This window comes from Aethalodelphis obliquidens, unplaced genomic scaffold (assembly GCF_003676395.1).
Source record: "Aethalodelphis obliquidens isolate GAN/ISIS:26980383/991018 unplaced genomic scaffold, ASM367639v1 scaffold16, whole genome shotgun sequence".
Taxonomy (NCBI): Eukaryota; Metazoa; Chordata; class Mammalia; order Artiodactyla; family Delphinidae; genus Aethalodelphis; species Aethalodelphis obliquidens.
In genome coordinates this window covers 18,706,150-18,719,272 of record NW_020837960.1, presented here as the reverse complement: position 1 = coordinate 18,719,272, position 13,123 = coordinate 18,706,150, and the positions used below count along the sequence as shown (strand labels likewise).

General features: G+C 46.7%; 1 long non-coding RNA gene across 2 annotated transcripts in view; it reads left to right on the top strand.

Moving 5' to 3' along the window:
• Window positions 1-741: 741 nt before the first annotated feature.
• Window positions 742-13,123, top strand: part of LOC113625656 (uncharacterized) — a 45,051-nt gene continuing 32,669 nt past the window's right edge. For both annotated transcript variants that reach the window (XR_003434783.1, XR_003434784.1), the window contains exons 1-2: window positions 742-932; window positions 5,739-5,880. This is a non-coding gene — a long non-coding RNA (uncharacterized LOC113625656). The remainder of the gene's footprint in view (window positions 933-5,738; window positions 5,881-13,123) is intronic.

The window sequence follows — 13,123 nt, the reverse complement described above, 5'->3', positions numbered from 1 at the left end:
AGTGGGCAGTGGTGTAGGTGTCTAGCTGGGAGGGGTGGGGTGGGAAGAGATTGCAGATGAAGAAATGCCGCCCCTGCCCCTCCTCGGGAGTTCTAGCTTCAGCCCTGTTTTGCAGATCTCTGTGCCACTGTCCCCAGGTGGATCCCCTGGTGAACACTCCACTCCACCCCCTCCACCCATTTCCCACCTGGGAATCTGACTTGAATCTTTTGTCTGGAGGCTCGATTTCCCAGCAGTTATCACAGCATGGGATCTCTACCTGCAGGGCGACCACTCCCACATGTGGAAGGATCCAGAAAACCACCTCCAGACACAGCTTCCCACCCCGAGACTGCAGCTTAAGGGGGCAGTGCTATAAAAGGCCACGCTGGTTATGGGCTGTCGGCCTCTCCCCTCAAACCGCCCCCAAGACCACAGGCATCTCAGCCAGGCCAACCCTGCTTTCTTTTCCTCAGAGTGGCTGTAACTACCATCCACACATTTGGGTTTGCTCTTTTGCCAATTTCTCAGTCCTTTCACGCCTTTTGAGAGGATACTACCAGTCATCCGATTCCCACCCTCCAGCTACCTGGAATTGGGACTGGGCGATAAATTACAGAGCCAAATGCGTGGACATGTGACGCAGACTCGGCCAATCACCATCACCTCATCCTCAGCCACAGTAATTGGCTCTAGGGCTGAATACGTCACTCACACCCAGCGAATCAGAGCCCTCCTACGGAATTTCCGCCCTTTTTGTCTACTCTTTCATTTTGGCTCGTCCTTAACTGGGATGGCGTCGAGCTGGGGTTACCTGAGCTCATGTCCTTGTCCCCTGACACGCGGGAAAAGGAGACCGACACCAAAAGAGAATATGCTGAGTCGTTGCTTTAGTTCTTGAATCCAGTGGTGCCTGAGGCCACGTCTGTAGCTGCCGTTTGTTACCTGAACCAGTAAGTTCCACACTCTGCTTAATGATTTGCGCTGTTTCTGTCATTTCTAACCTTTAAAGTTGTGATTAATACAAACGTGTTCCCCATGCAGTTCTCCAGTGCAGGTGTTGATATGTCTCTATCCATTTAACCTCTGATAATAAACAAATGTTGGCTGGCCCCCCAGGTCTTTCAGGCTCTGTCCTGTGTGATGAACCCTTTCTTCTTCACTCTGCTTACAGCATTGCTGTCTTTGCCATTCATTATTATTATTATTATTATTAAAGTCATATAAAGTTCTGATTGATGATTTAACAGGTTGTTTTCTGCAAAAGATAGCAGACTTCTTCAGGATGATGTTTACATTTTTAAAAACATCTCTTTCAAGATGACCTTCATTCTGAACACATATTCAATAAATAATATTAATTAAATAAGAAACATTTTTCCAAAACATAGAACCGAACCCACTGCCTCCTCTAAACAGTATCACATTCCCTGGTGGTCAAGCCCTTGGCTGGTGGCGATCATTTGATGCTCATATTCTTGGGGTGGAGTGGCTGAGCAGAGGTACATGTGGAAAAAAGCCAGAGGAAGAGATGTTTGCACAACTTCTCTAAAATGAAAATTGTCTTTGGAAAGCTCCGGTAAAGCACACGTTCGTCGTTGTTTTTCTGACTTGCTGCAGGACCAGAGTGATTGTGAGACAGCAGACCCTGGTTCAGCTGGAAGAAAGGAGCAGGGTCTGAGATGGGGGAAGGTCGGTGGCACAGAAAGAACCCATGGCTGAACCTTTGACGTCTTCTTGGTCTGTCTGTGGAAAGCCAAAATTTTCTGATTTGAGATCCGTTTTTGCATCTACTTTCTTACTGAGGGAGACAGAGCTTTTGATGCATTTAATACAGGCAAATTCTTTTTAGATGGCCAAAACAATAGATACAGTTTAAACTTTCTTGATCTCCTGAGCAAACATTTGAGAAATGCAAATAAGGCAGATTAAGCTAATCTCCACTCAAGAAGGTCTTCCTTGGTGGCCTTCCCTTCTGTGGACCTTTGGAGAAAGGAAGCCTTGTGCAGAGCTCCTGCCAGGGTGGCAAGATGGGTCGGTGTTTACTGAGTGTGTGCCTACAATTCTTTTTTTATTTTTTAATAAAAAATTTTTTTGCCTACAATTCAAAGAGAAGGAAGGATGGGGAATTCCCTGGTGGTTAGGACTCCGTGCTTTCATTGCCAAGGGCGCAGGTTCGATCCCTAGTCTGGGAGCTAGGATCCCACAAGTCACATGGTACGGCCAAAAACAAACAAACAAAAAATCCCAAACAAACAAAGAGAAGGAAGGGTGGACTTACACCGTTTGTCAGAGATTAGAAAGAGTTATGAACAGATTAGCTGAGAACACTTACTGGGTTAATCCTATGTTTCAGTCTGGGTGCTGTCAAGAAAGGAGATCCCAGGGCAGGGAGTTTAGGAGAAGGAATTAATACAGCATGCTAGCTATAAGGGGTTGCAAGAGCTGAAATGGGGTGGGGGGATGTGAGGAGGTAGGGGCGGTGGAGGTAACCCAGAGATTAACAACTTCAGGAAGCTGCTACCACTGCTAGGACTAGAGGAACTGGAAGCTGGAACTATGGGGTAGGGGCTGCCTGAGGCCCCAGGGTTTTGGCTGCCCGGCTGGAGCTGCAGCTGGAAGGGGAAGGCCATGGTGATGGTGGAGAGTGGGGAGGGAGAGGGCAGGGGCTGTGTGGCAGACCTGGGTCCAAGGAGGAAAAGTGGTCACTGCCAGCGGTGCAGCCACTGCCCCAGGCAAGGCTGGAAAGGGGGGTGGCCAGGATGGGCTGGTGTATACCAGCTTCTCCCCTTCATTCACCCGTGCCTCCCACTGGCCCAACCTAATGGAAAGCGAGTGGGAACAGGAACCTGGAAACTTGGCCAGTCCCCAGCAATCTGAGAGGAACAGGGAAAGGGGATGGGCCTGAAAGCAAGTAAGCAGGTAAGCTGCTCACCTGTGCCAGCTATTTCCCGACCACACGAGTCTGGTGTACTGCGGGGGCTCAGCGGCGGTGAGGTGACAAATGCAGTGTTCTGGTGAGTGGGGGCTCCCCCTCCAGGCTTCGGTGGACACAAACCAGTAGATCTACAGATGGCTTACGGGAGTAAAAGCCCGTTTCCCAAGCGTGTCAGACCAATCCTGCTCTCCCTCAGTTTTCCCACAGCCAGCAGCTGCTACAGGGACTCAGATGAGGCAGGAAAAGGATAGTCTTTCAGCTCCCCTCCCTGACCCAAATCTCTTTCACCCCTTCCACCTCTGGGCATGAAAATAAGACAGTATTTATCTTAAAAAAAAAAAAAAAAGGAAAAAAAAAAGACGGTATTGCTACTGGGAGAAAGCTAAATCCCTAAAAATGATTTTTGCATTACACGACTGATCCACCTGATTTTCAGAGTTTGGTTAGCCCAAGTTTACAAATATTTTTCAAAAATCATTGACCTTACAAAGCTTTCATTTGACTTTCAGGTCCATTTCATTGTCCCCTGCCCGACTCCTCAACAACGATGATCAAGTTCGCCCTCTCCCCCTCCAAATATTCTTTCCAAAAATGTTAATTGAGCACCTTCTAAAGACTTGAAGCTAGGGATTTGAAAATAAATGAGACACCTGCCTCTTCCCCCTTCTGTTTCCCTGTAATGATAGTTGGCCCTCCTCCCCAAGCCACCACTGCAGAATCCTCTCTGCAGGTGGTACCTCCCGAAGGAAAATAGCACACAAAGCAAGACACAGAAACCTCAGTGCTGCCACCCCCAGCGCCCCTCCCCCCCCAACCCAGGGACCCTTGGGCACAGTCTTGGAATCCCTGGGCCTTTGCCAAGCAGATTTTGTAAACTCCTCTCCAGGGCAATCCGGAAAATAACATAAACTCCTTAGCAAAACTGTTGGGAGACAGAAAAAACATAAATTAGGCTTGCCGCAAACATTGCTAAATTTAAGATCTCTGTGCCCTTTGGCAAATCTGACAGCTGAGGCAAGAAATCCCTATGCACTAGACAAAGGCTTTGTGGGAAAGAATCAAATGAAATAATCAATTTGAAAGTGGTTTGCAAACTGTAAACTCTAAACGGATAGCGAGGTTTTTCCTTTGGTAATTTTCCTTCCTTGACGGAAACTTTCAAGAAGATTGAAGGGAAAGAGCATGAAAGAACATTACAGTGGGGGCTCTTGCTTTGATATAAGCGGCTGAATGACCACTGGGTGACACATGCCAGTGAGTTCCACGTAGGCCCTAAACACAGGCTCATCACTTAGGTTCATGTCTGAACAGTGACCTGGCCACTTCCCTCGGTAGAGCCCTCCTGAAAGAGATGTGGCCTCAGTGACACCTCCCCTGGGCCCTCACCTCCAAGCCAAGAGACATGACATGCACAGGATCTGTGAGACACAGATTCCTCTCTCTGTGAGACGCAGGCTTCTCCTGGAGGCTTCACAGACTCAAGTTCATACTGTTCTAAGATTCCTTCTTCTCCAGGTGGAGGACAGGACCTGGGAGGAGCAGTGGGGAAGAACGCCTCCCAAATCTAGTCTCTCTCCCCCAGTTTCTCTCTCTCCCAGCTCTTCCCTCTGGCCCAGGAAGTCTGCTGTGGTTTGTTTCTAAATCTGCCCTCATGCCCCCATACTGAAGGAGGACTGTATTTGTTTTTTCACTATATTGGGATTGCTATGTGGAGGTCGGAGTGGAGACTTTTTTCTTTGTTTCTTCTTTGTTGTTTAACTTTGTACAACAAAAAGTATTACTTAAAAAAAAATTATTCCCCTAAGTGTATCATCATTACTTAATGTCTTGGACATCCCAGTCAGGTTCTAAAAAACCACCAATTCTTACTTCCAAATATTTTACTACTACAGCCCATGCCTCAGGGTGATAACATCCAGAGGAGGATAATAACTACAGCAGTCTCTTCAAGTGTTTCAGTTGATTCTCAGTTCTTCTTTGTTCACAGCTCAACGTAGAATTCTTACTTCTTTTGGGTAGAAGGAATTGAATTTAAAAGTCAACAATCTAGGAGCTTCAGAATTATTGCAGCCGCCTACTACCTTCCAGAAATAAGCACCCACGAAGACTACAGACTCTGTTTTCTTTTCCTGCCTCTCTTTTTTAAATTGGGATATAGTTGTTTTACAAAGTTGTGCTTAGTTTCTACTGTACAGCGAAGTGGAGTTCCCTGTGCTATACAGCAGGTTCTTATTCGTTATCTGTTTTATACATATTAGTGTATATATGTCAATCCCAATCTCCCAATTCATCCCACCTCCCACCCCCCAGACTCTGTTATTTATTACCCATATCTGTTCTATTACTAATGTTCTCAAATCAAATTTAAGCTTGAAAACAGCTTTGTTGACCTCCCATCCCCCCTCATTGCACGTTCAACGTGGCCAAGAAGCTGTTTGGATCACCAGACTCTGCTGTCAGTGAGGCTGACTTGATGCCCTGTTTATCCTTCCTTTTATTCTTTAGGAAGCCCTTCCTGACCCCCTTGTTGGGCTAAATGACCCTTCTCCACACTCCAAAGCACCCTCTGTAAAGCTCTCCCTGAGCTTGTGTAACAATCTGTTGAAATTAAGTCTCACTCTCCTTAGTGCCTGGCACAAAACAGGTGATCTGAAATTCCTGATGGAAAGAGGATTGTGTGTGTGGTGAGGCATGGGTGATGAGAAGATGCAGGACACATTTTTCATTTGCCTTTATACGCACTGCTGATTGTAACTTCACCCATGTTCCAAGTCTTCTCTGAATTTTAGAAATTTCTGATCACTGCATTCTCTGTTTGCAGGTTTGGGTGATGCAGGAACACCTTAGAGTCATCCCAGCAATGTTCCCAATCACTGATTTGCTGGATTGCTTCTGTGAACAGCGGCAGGAGACAGCTTGTCCGTTCCTGGTGGAGACAGCAAAACCTGTGGTCGCTCGCGAAGGTGAGGTCTTGTTCCTTAGGACTTTTTCAGGTTCAGGAAATAGAAATCACTTGAACTAATGTAAGTAAAAAGGAGAAAGTCTTGTAAGGACACCAGAGTATCTCATAGAGCAGCCCAGTCATGAAAAGTCAGAGACCAGAAAGCAGTGGGCTCCCAGGAACCCGGGGGTCCCTGTCCCTGGCTCTCCCTCTGCTTCTCTCTGTGCTGCAGGCTGGTCGGCTCTGCTTCTCAGCCCACACGAACAGGAGAACTCTTGAGTTTACAGCGTCTCTCTTCTGTCAGACCAAGGCTGGGGTGCTTACCGTCACCTGCTCTGGGAGACCCAGTTCTGCTCATAGCTCGCCTTTTGTAACTCCCATTTACCAAAGCAGTCACAAAACTCAAAAATAATTCTAACAAGACTGAAAAATCGTAATTATAACAGTTCTGTTGGCTGGTATTTGTGATCCATGGGGCTCGGGACCTCTCTTGCCCAGCTAAGGGAGGTTTGCTTAAATTCCCAGAATCTCTGAGTAAATTCAGATCAACCCACTATTAGTACCAAAAACAAAACCAGGAAACCCAGTGTTACCATTTTTATATAATGTCCTTTTAGAAATTCTCACTAACACATTAAAACATTAAATAGAAGGGACACAAACATCATATTATATATAAATTTAATATATAACTAAGGAGGCTTCACATAGAGAAGGAAGAGTCATTTGATACATTGTGAAGGAATTCCTAATTGACAATTCAGAAGCATATCTTTGGCCCTGACCTCTCTCCATACACCAGATACTAATGTAATTCCATATACGTTCAAGAGTTACACACTTAACAATGAGCTATTGGAGGGAGAAAAACCAGAAGAAAATAAAAGTGAGTATTTATCAAATCTGTATATGGAGGAGAACTTTTTTTTTATTTTTATTTTTTTTGGTTGCGTCAGGTCTTCATTGTGGCACGTGGGCTTCTCTCTAGTTGAGGCTTGCGAGCTCAGTAGTTGCAGCGCGCGGGCTTAGATGCCTCACGGCATGTGGGATCTTAGTTCCCTGACCAGGGATCGAACCCACGTCCCCTGCATCAGAAGGCAGATTCTTTACCACTGAACCACCGGGGAAGTTCCGGAGGAGAAGTCTTTAAGTGTAAATTTTCCAGAAAAAAACACAGAAAAGCAAAAAACACAACTGCAAGTTTTTTAAAAATTAAGTGACCACAGTATAGCTGAAATAAAATCATACAGCAGAACTTAAATAACACAGCCAACAGCAGAGTGGAAAAAGAATTTGCAGCAAACCAGATAGGAGTTAATATCTTTAGTCTGTAAATACTTCATACAGGGGCTTCCCTGGTGGCGTGGATTAAGAATCTGCCTGCCAATGCCGGGGACACGGGTTCGAGCCATGGTCCAGAAGATTCCACATGTTGCGGAGCAATTAAGCCCGTGTGCCACAAGTACTGAGCCTGCGTGCCACAGCTACTGAAGCCCGTGCTCCGCAACAAGAGAAGCCACTGCAATGAGAAGCCCATGCACTGCAACGAAGAGTAGCCCCCGCTCGCTGCAACTAGAGAAAGCTCACGCGCAGCAACGAAGACCCAACACAGCCAAAAATAAATAAATTAAAAAAAAAACTTCATACAAACTGATAGGAAAATTGCTTAAAATCCTGTAGTTTAATAAACAAAGGATGTAAACTGACAACACGAAAGAGGAAGTAAAACTAGTAAACAGGCATTAGAAAATGTGTAGTCTCGCAAGTCAAATTAATACAAATTTAAAATCCAGAACAAGGTCCCATTTTCCACACATTTGCATCTTTTTTTTTTTTAATGGAAATACCCAAAGTTCTTGAGAAGGTAGAAAAAACAATGCCATTTATACAAGGCTGGTAAAATGATCAATTAATACAAACACTTCAGAAAATAATTTGGGGAAATTTACTCCTTGACTCACTATTTCTACTTCCTTGAGTCCAACTCCAACATAGGAACAAATATATTCATTGTAGTGATATTGATAAAGAAGAAAAATTTCAAACAAACATAAGGTTCAATGCTGGTAGAAGCACTTAGCAAATTAGGTCCCATCCTCTCGTGCACACAAACATTTACTGAGCACCTCCTATCAGCCAGGGTCTGTGGAAGGAGCTGAAGAAACAAAGATGGACCAGGCAGATTCTCTGCCCTGCCTTACAGTGTAATGGGGCATATTACATGAGGTGGAGGGGAGAAAAAGTAGGGAGCAGACATTTATTGAGGAGCTATGTGTTTGGCATTTTACATACATCACCACATTTCATCCTCTGAAGTCCTGAGCTGCATAGTCCTTGAGGGAGAGCAGAGAGGAGCCATACAGCGCCACTCATACAGAGCCGGCCTGCGCCGCGTTCTTTCTCTCTTCCGTCTCTGGCCCCTCACTCCCTGCCTCTCAGCTCAGCCCTGGGAACAATGGTGGGTGACAAGTTTTTGCTGGAAGAAGGGGCTTTAGCTTCAGAGCTCCCTGCCAACTAAATCTCTAATCCCCTGCAGGGTAGAAATTCTAGAGCCACCACCAGCTAAGAATTCCAAAGGTTTTTCCTGTTAGCATCCCAAGGAATTGCTCTCTTCCTGCCCTGCCCTCCAGCTTGCATCTCAAACTCCTCAGAGTATTCCGCCAACAAATGTTACTCTTTTGACAGAATCCCATCTCCTGTAAACTAGTTGGGATTATAAATAGCAAAAGAAATTTTCACATACAAAAACGTGCCAGCAAACAGACAAAAACCTTTAATGGCTTTCCAATACCTAATAACAAACTTAGACACTTAACGTTGATTTTTTCCAGACCCTTCGTTACCCACTTTCTCACCACCCGTTACTCCCTAAACATCACCTCCATTCCATCACATTCCATTTAGTGAGCCACTTTGGAGCCAGTGACTCAATTTTAGAAATGAAGATATAAGACAACACAGTAATAAAATCAAACATGCAAATTTAACAGTAAATAATGAAAGTATGCAAATGATATGAAGTGAAGTTAACTGAGTGTTACCCAAGACATGAACAGGGTAATCTTTGTAGCCTGTGTAAGTTGCTACATATGTAATGATTATGAAGAACCCGACAGGATTTCTGGTCCTCACACTTAAACTTAGTTTCAAACTGGTGACACGTATGTTAATGAAATGATTTCATGACTCCCTGGTTCCCAAACCTAAGGGGCCAACAGCGGTCTGATGACCACACTTTAAGGGAAGACCCAACAGGGAATTTCAAAAGTGAAGAGGTCATGGTAGAGTCTAGGGAGGATGTGGGAGATGTTCCAGAAGCCAATAGAACAATGCTCTGACAAGTGGTTTGGTCGCCCTCCTGCTCCCTTGTTTCCCGGAGGGCGTCCCCACCCCAGCCAGGAGAGTTGCAAAGAACAAACTGGAGGAGGGTCTGGGGATGAGGATGAAAAAGAAGTAGAGAAGCCCCAACTTAGAAGAAGAGTTCTGGGCTAGGAAGCAGCAACCCAGGTGACCAAAGGCAGACCTGAAAAGCAGCTAGAACAGAATTGCCTTGGGCTAAACACCCAAGGTGGAGGAAGGACAGGGCTGAAGGTAAAAGGCTTTGGTTTTGGAGTTGGGGTCTGAGGAGGAAGAGACGGGGCTCGTTCCCTGGGGCCTTCAGTGAGGGGTGTCCTGGGTGCCAGCCGAGTCTCACTGGGGACTGTTCGTGGGCATTGGAGAGGCGTGTGGTTACCCCAGGTCAGCGACTCCTGCAAGGAGGTTCTTTCCTCCCAATTCTCTCTCTCCAGCTAGACCCCCCCCCCCCATGGAGCCACAGCCTCCCATCACCCTGAACCAGGTCAAATCCCCCAGGGACACTCGGGCCAAGAAATGTCCCCTGGGCCATGTCAGAATTTGGTTGACACTCTACTGCGTTTGGAGAGGGGCAGGTGGTGGAGAGTCAAGGGAACTGTCATTAGAATATCTTCGTGGTGATGCTTCGTGTGTGTGTGTGTGTGCATGCGCGTGTGTGGCAGGGGGTAGAGGGGGCTTGCCATCAAAACCAGGTCATTGGGCTTCCCTGGTGGCGCAGTGGTTGAGAGTCCGCCTGCCACTGCAGGGGGACCCGGGTTCGTGCCCCGGTCCGGGAAGATCCCACATGCCGCGGAGCGGCTGGGCCCGTGAGCCATGGCCGCTGAGCCTGTGCATCCGGAGCCTGTGCTCCGCAGGGGGAGAGGCCACAACAGTGAGAGGCCCGCGTACCACAAAAAAACAAAAACAGAACAAACCAGGTCATTCATTGATGAGAGTTCTTAAGATATAAGGAATATGTTAAGATCAGCTTAACTCTGTTTTTAAAATTTATTTATTTTATGTATTTATTTTTGGCTGCATTGGGTCTTCGTTGCTGTGCGCGGGCTTTTTCTAGTTGCAGCGAGTGGGGGCTACTCTTCGTTGCGGTGCACGGGTGTCTCATTGCGATGGCTTCTCTTGTTGCGGAGCATGGGGTCTAGGCGCACTGGCTTCAGTAGTTGTGGTGCATGGGCTCAGTAGTTGTGGCTCACGGGCTCTAGAGCGCAGGCTCAGTTGTTGTGGCGCACGGGGTTAGTTGCTCTGCGGCATGTGGGATCTTCCCGGACCAGGGCCCGAACCCGTGTCCCCTCCATTGGCAGGTGGATTCTTAACCACTGCGCCACCGGGGAAGTCCCCAAGATCTGCTTAACTTTTTACGTGGCTGAAGAATGCCCATCTGGTCCGTTGGAAGAGCTTTCTGCCTTAGCTGTTTTAAGGGAAAGGCTTCTGGGAGTGCCCACCGAATGGGGCCATTTGAATTTAGTTGACAAAAGCTTGGGTTCTGGAGCAGAGACGACCTGGGTTCAAATCCCCATTCTACCTCTTATTGATTGTGTCACCCTGGACTCCCTGTGCTCAATTTCCTCATTTGTAATTGAAGCTAATACTGGTGCTACCTCACCAGGTTGTGGTGAGGATTAACTGAGATGTAATGCATGCAGTGGGCAGCGCTTAGATCAGTGCCTAAAGCCTAGTGAGCTCTCAACCAACATCAGCAAGCGTTCGCTCTTCTCAGGTCTCAGCTGTGTCTTTTGCCTGCATTGATTAGGAAAATGTAGATCTAGAACTAGTTAAACCAGCATCGCATTTTGTTGCTAAGCAACCAGCTCTGAGTTCTGCAAAAAGTGCAGCTCCGTGTGCAGTGACCCCCTAGCAATTGAGCCCCAGTCAGGCTGTTGCTAAGCATTGTTTTATGTTACCCAAGGCTCATTTCAAGTGTGGAGGAGGAGGGAGGCATGCACAGACAGCACAGTCCCAAAGCATGAGCAAAACCAGTCTTTCCAGCTGGAGGGGCTCACAATGGGCAAAAAAAGAAAAGAAGTGATGATGTGTGCTTGCACCCACCTGCTGGAGGGAGAGAAATCACCCATATGATTTCCCCTTCTCTGGGGTGAAAGAGATTGTCATACATCTTCAGTGTCGTATCCTCTGTAGAACAACGGAGTATCTCTTATTCACCTCTTGGGGTCTGGGGTTGCATGGCCTGAGTGGGAACCTGGATATGTGTTTCCAAGCTGAGAAGGGGCAGGGCTGGAAACACCTACAGCCATCCACATTCCTCCCCTCTGGGAAGTCAGGGGTCAGGGCCACTGACTTCAGGGACGTGTTCTCCCCTCATTCATTCATTCATTCATTCATCTATATCATTAAACATGTATTGAGTACTAAGTGCCCAAGGTTTGCTAAGCACTGAGAATAAAGCCTAAAGTGGGACAGTTACTCTCCATCTTGTCCTGGTACTTAGTTAAAAAACAAAACAACACACTCTAGCTAGTTTATCAAAGTATTTATTGAAAGAAAATAGGTTGCTTACAGAATCTCCCCAATAGTCAGAGAACTGGGGCTGGTGGCTACGCAGCTAGGCACGTTGCCCAGAACACTGTTCTGAATCACCCCAGATGAGCTCCTGTCATCCCTGCAGTTGGGCTTTGGGCTTTGAGGCTCACGCCGCTGTGCCAGACAGGGACCCTTCTGCCGGGGCCTCAGCTCTGCTGGCTCTAAGAACTCGTTTCCTGCCTCTGTCACATGATGACTTCTGCCTGGCATCTTTTTCTTCACTGAAGTCCGGCATGGATGAGAGTGATTGGTGGAGCCTGGGTCGCATGTGTGAGCCATGATTGCAAGGGAGGCTGGGAAATAAATTTCTGACCTTCCCTTATAAGGTGAGAAATTCCCCAGGCATAAGAAGGGTATTCCAAAGGTGCTGGGATCCTGGGATCCAGGATCCCAGGGCAGCCACAAAGCCTTCAAACATGCATTATCTGTGCCCTCTTAACCTTCACAGTCTTCTGGAGGATTCAGGCAAATACACCAGAGGGGACAGCCCAGAGTGACCAGGGCGGGTACAGGTGCGAGAGGGACCACAGAAGGATCCCCACCCAGCGTCAGGGAAGGCAACCTAGGGCGAGTGATACGATCCTTAACGGATGAGTGTGAGCTTATCAGCAAAGGTGAAGGATGAGGGAAGGAGAACCCTTCTGATTACAGGTGTGACAGGTGCAAGAGCTCAGATTCACTAAGGAGGTCAAGTTCAGGGAAGGAGAGACATTCTGGGTGGCTGGAGAAAGGATGGGGCTGATGTAGGCAAAAGTGCGAGAAACACTGCTCTAAATAATATGCTTGTGTCACCTGCTTTTTGCATTTTAATTTTAGGCATTACATACTGACTTCTCACGATAAGAAAAAAAAGGCAGGTTCCCATCCCCCCTCTTATTCTAATATTGTGTATTGTAATTTTGGATAGATCACAGTCAGTATTTACATTTACCTAACTATGTGAATGCTCTTCACGGCCGAGCGAGCAGCATTCTACTGCTGTTTTCCCTTTTCTGCACACGTCTTTGTTTCACGTTACTGTACAACTGTTGCTTTCTTCCAGTTGCTCAGTTTTCTCCCTACTCAACAGTTAGTTATTTACCCTCAGACTCTCCCCCAGCAGTGTTAATATCCTCTCAATCCGTTCAGTCACTTTAAGTATTCCACCAATTTCATCTTTTTTTTTCACATCTTTATTGGAATATAATTGCGTTACAATGTTGTGTTAGTTTCTGCTGTACAACAAAGTGAATCAGTTATACGTATACATATATCCCCATATCTCCTCCCTCTTGCGTCTCCCTCCCAGAATGCTGGCTTGGCTGCCAGCATTTTGGGAACTGAGTGGAGAAAAAATGGTGTGTGTGTGTGTGTGTGTGTGTGTGTGTGTGTGTGTG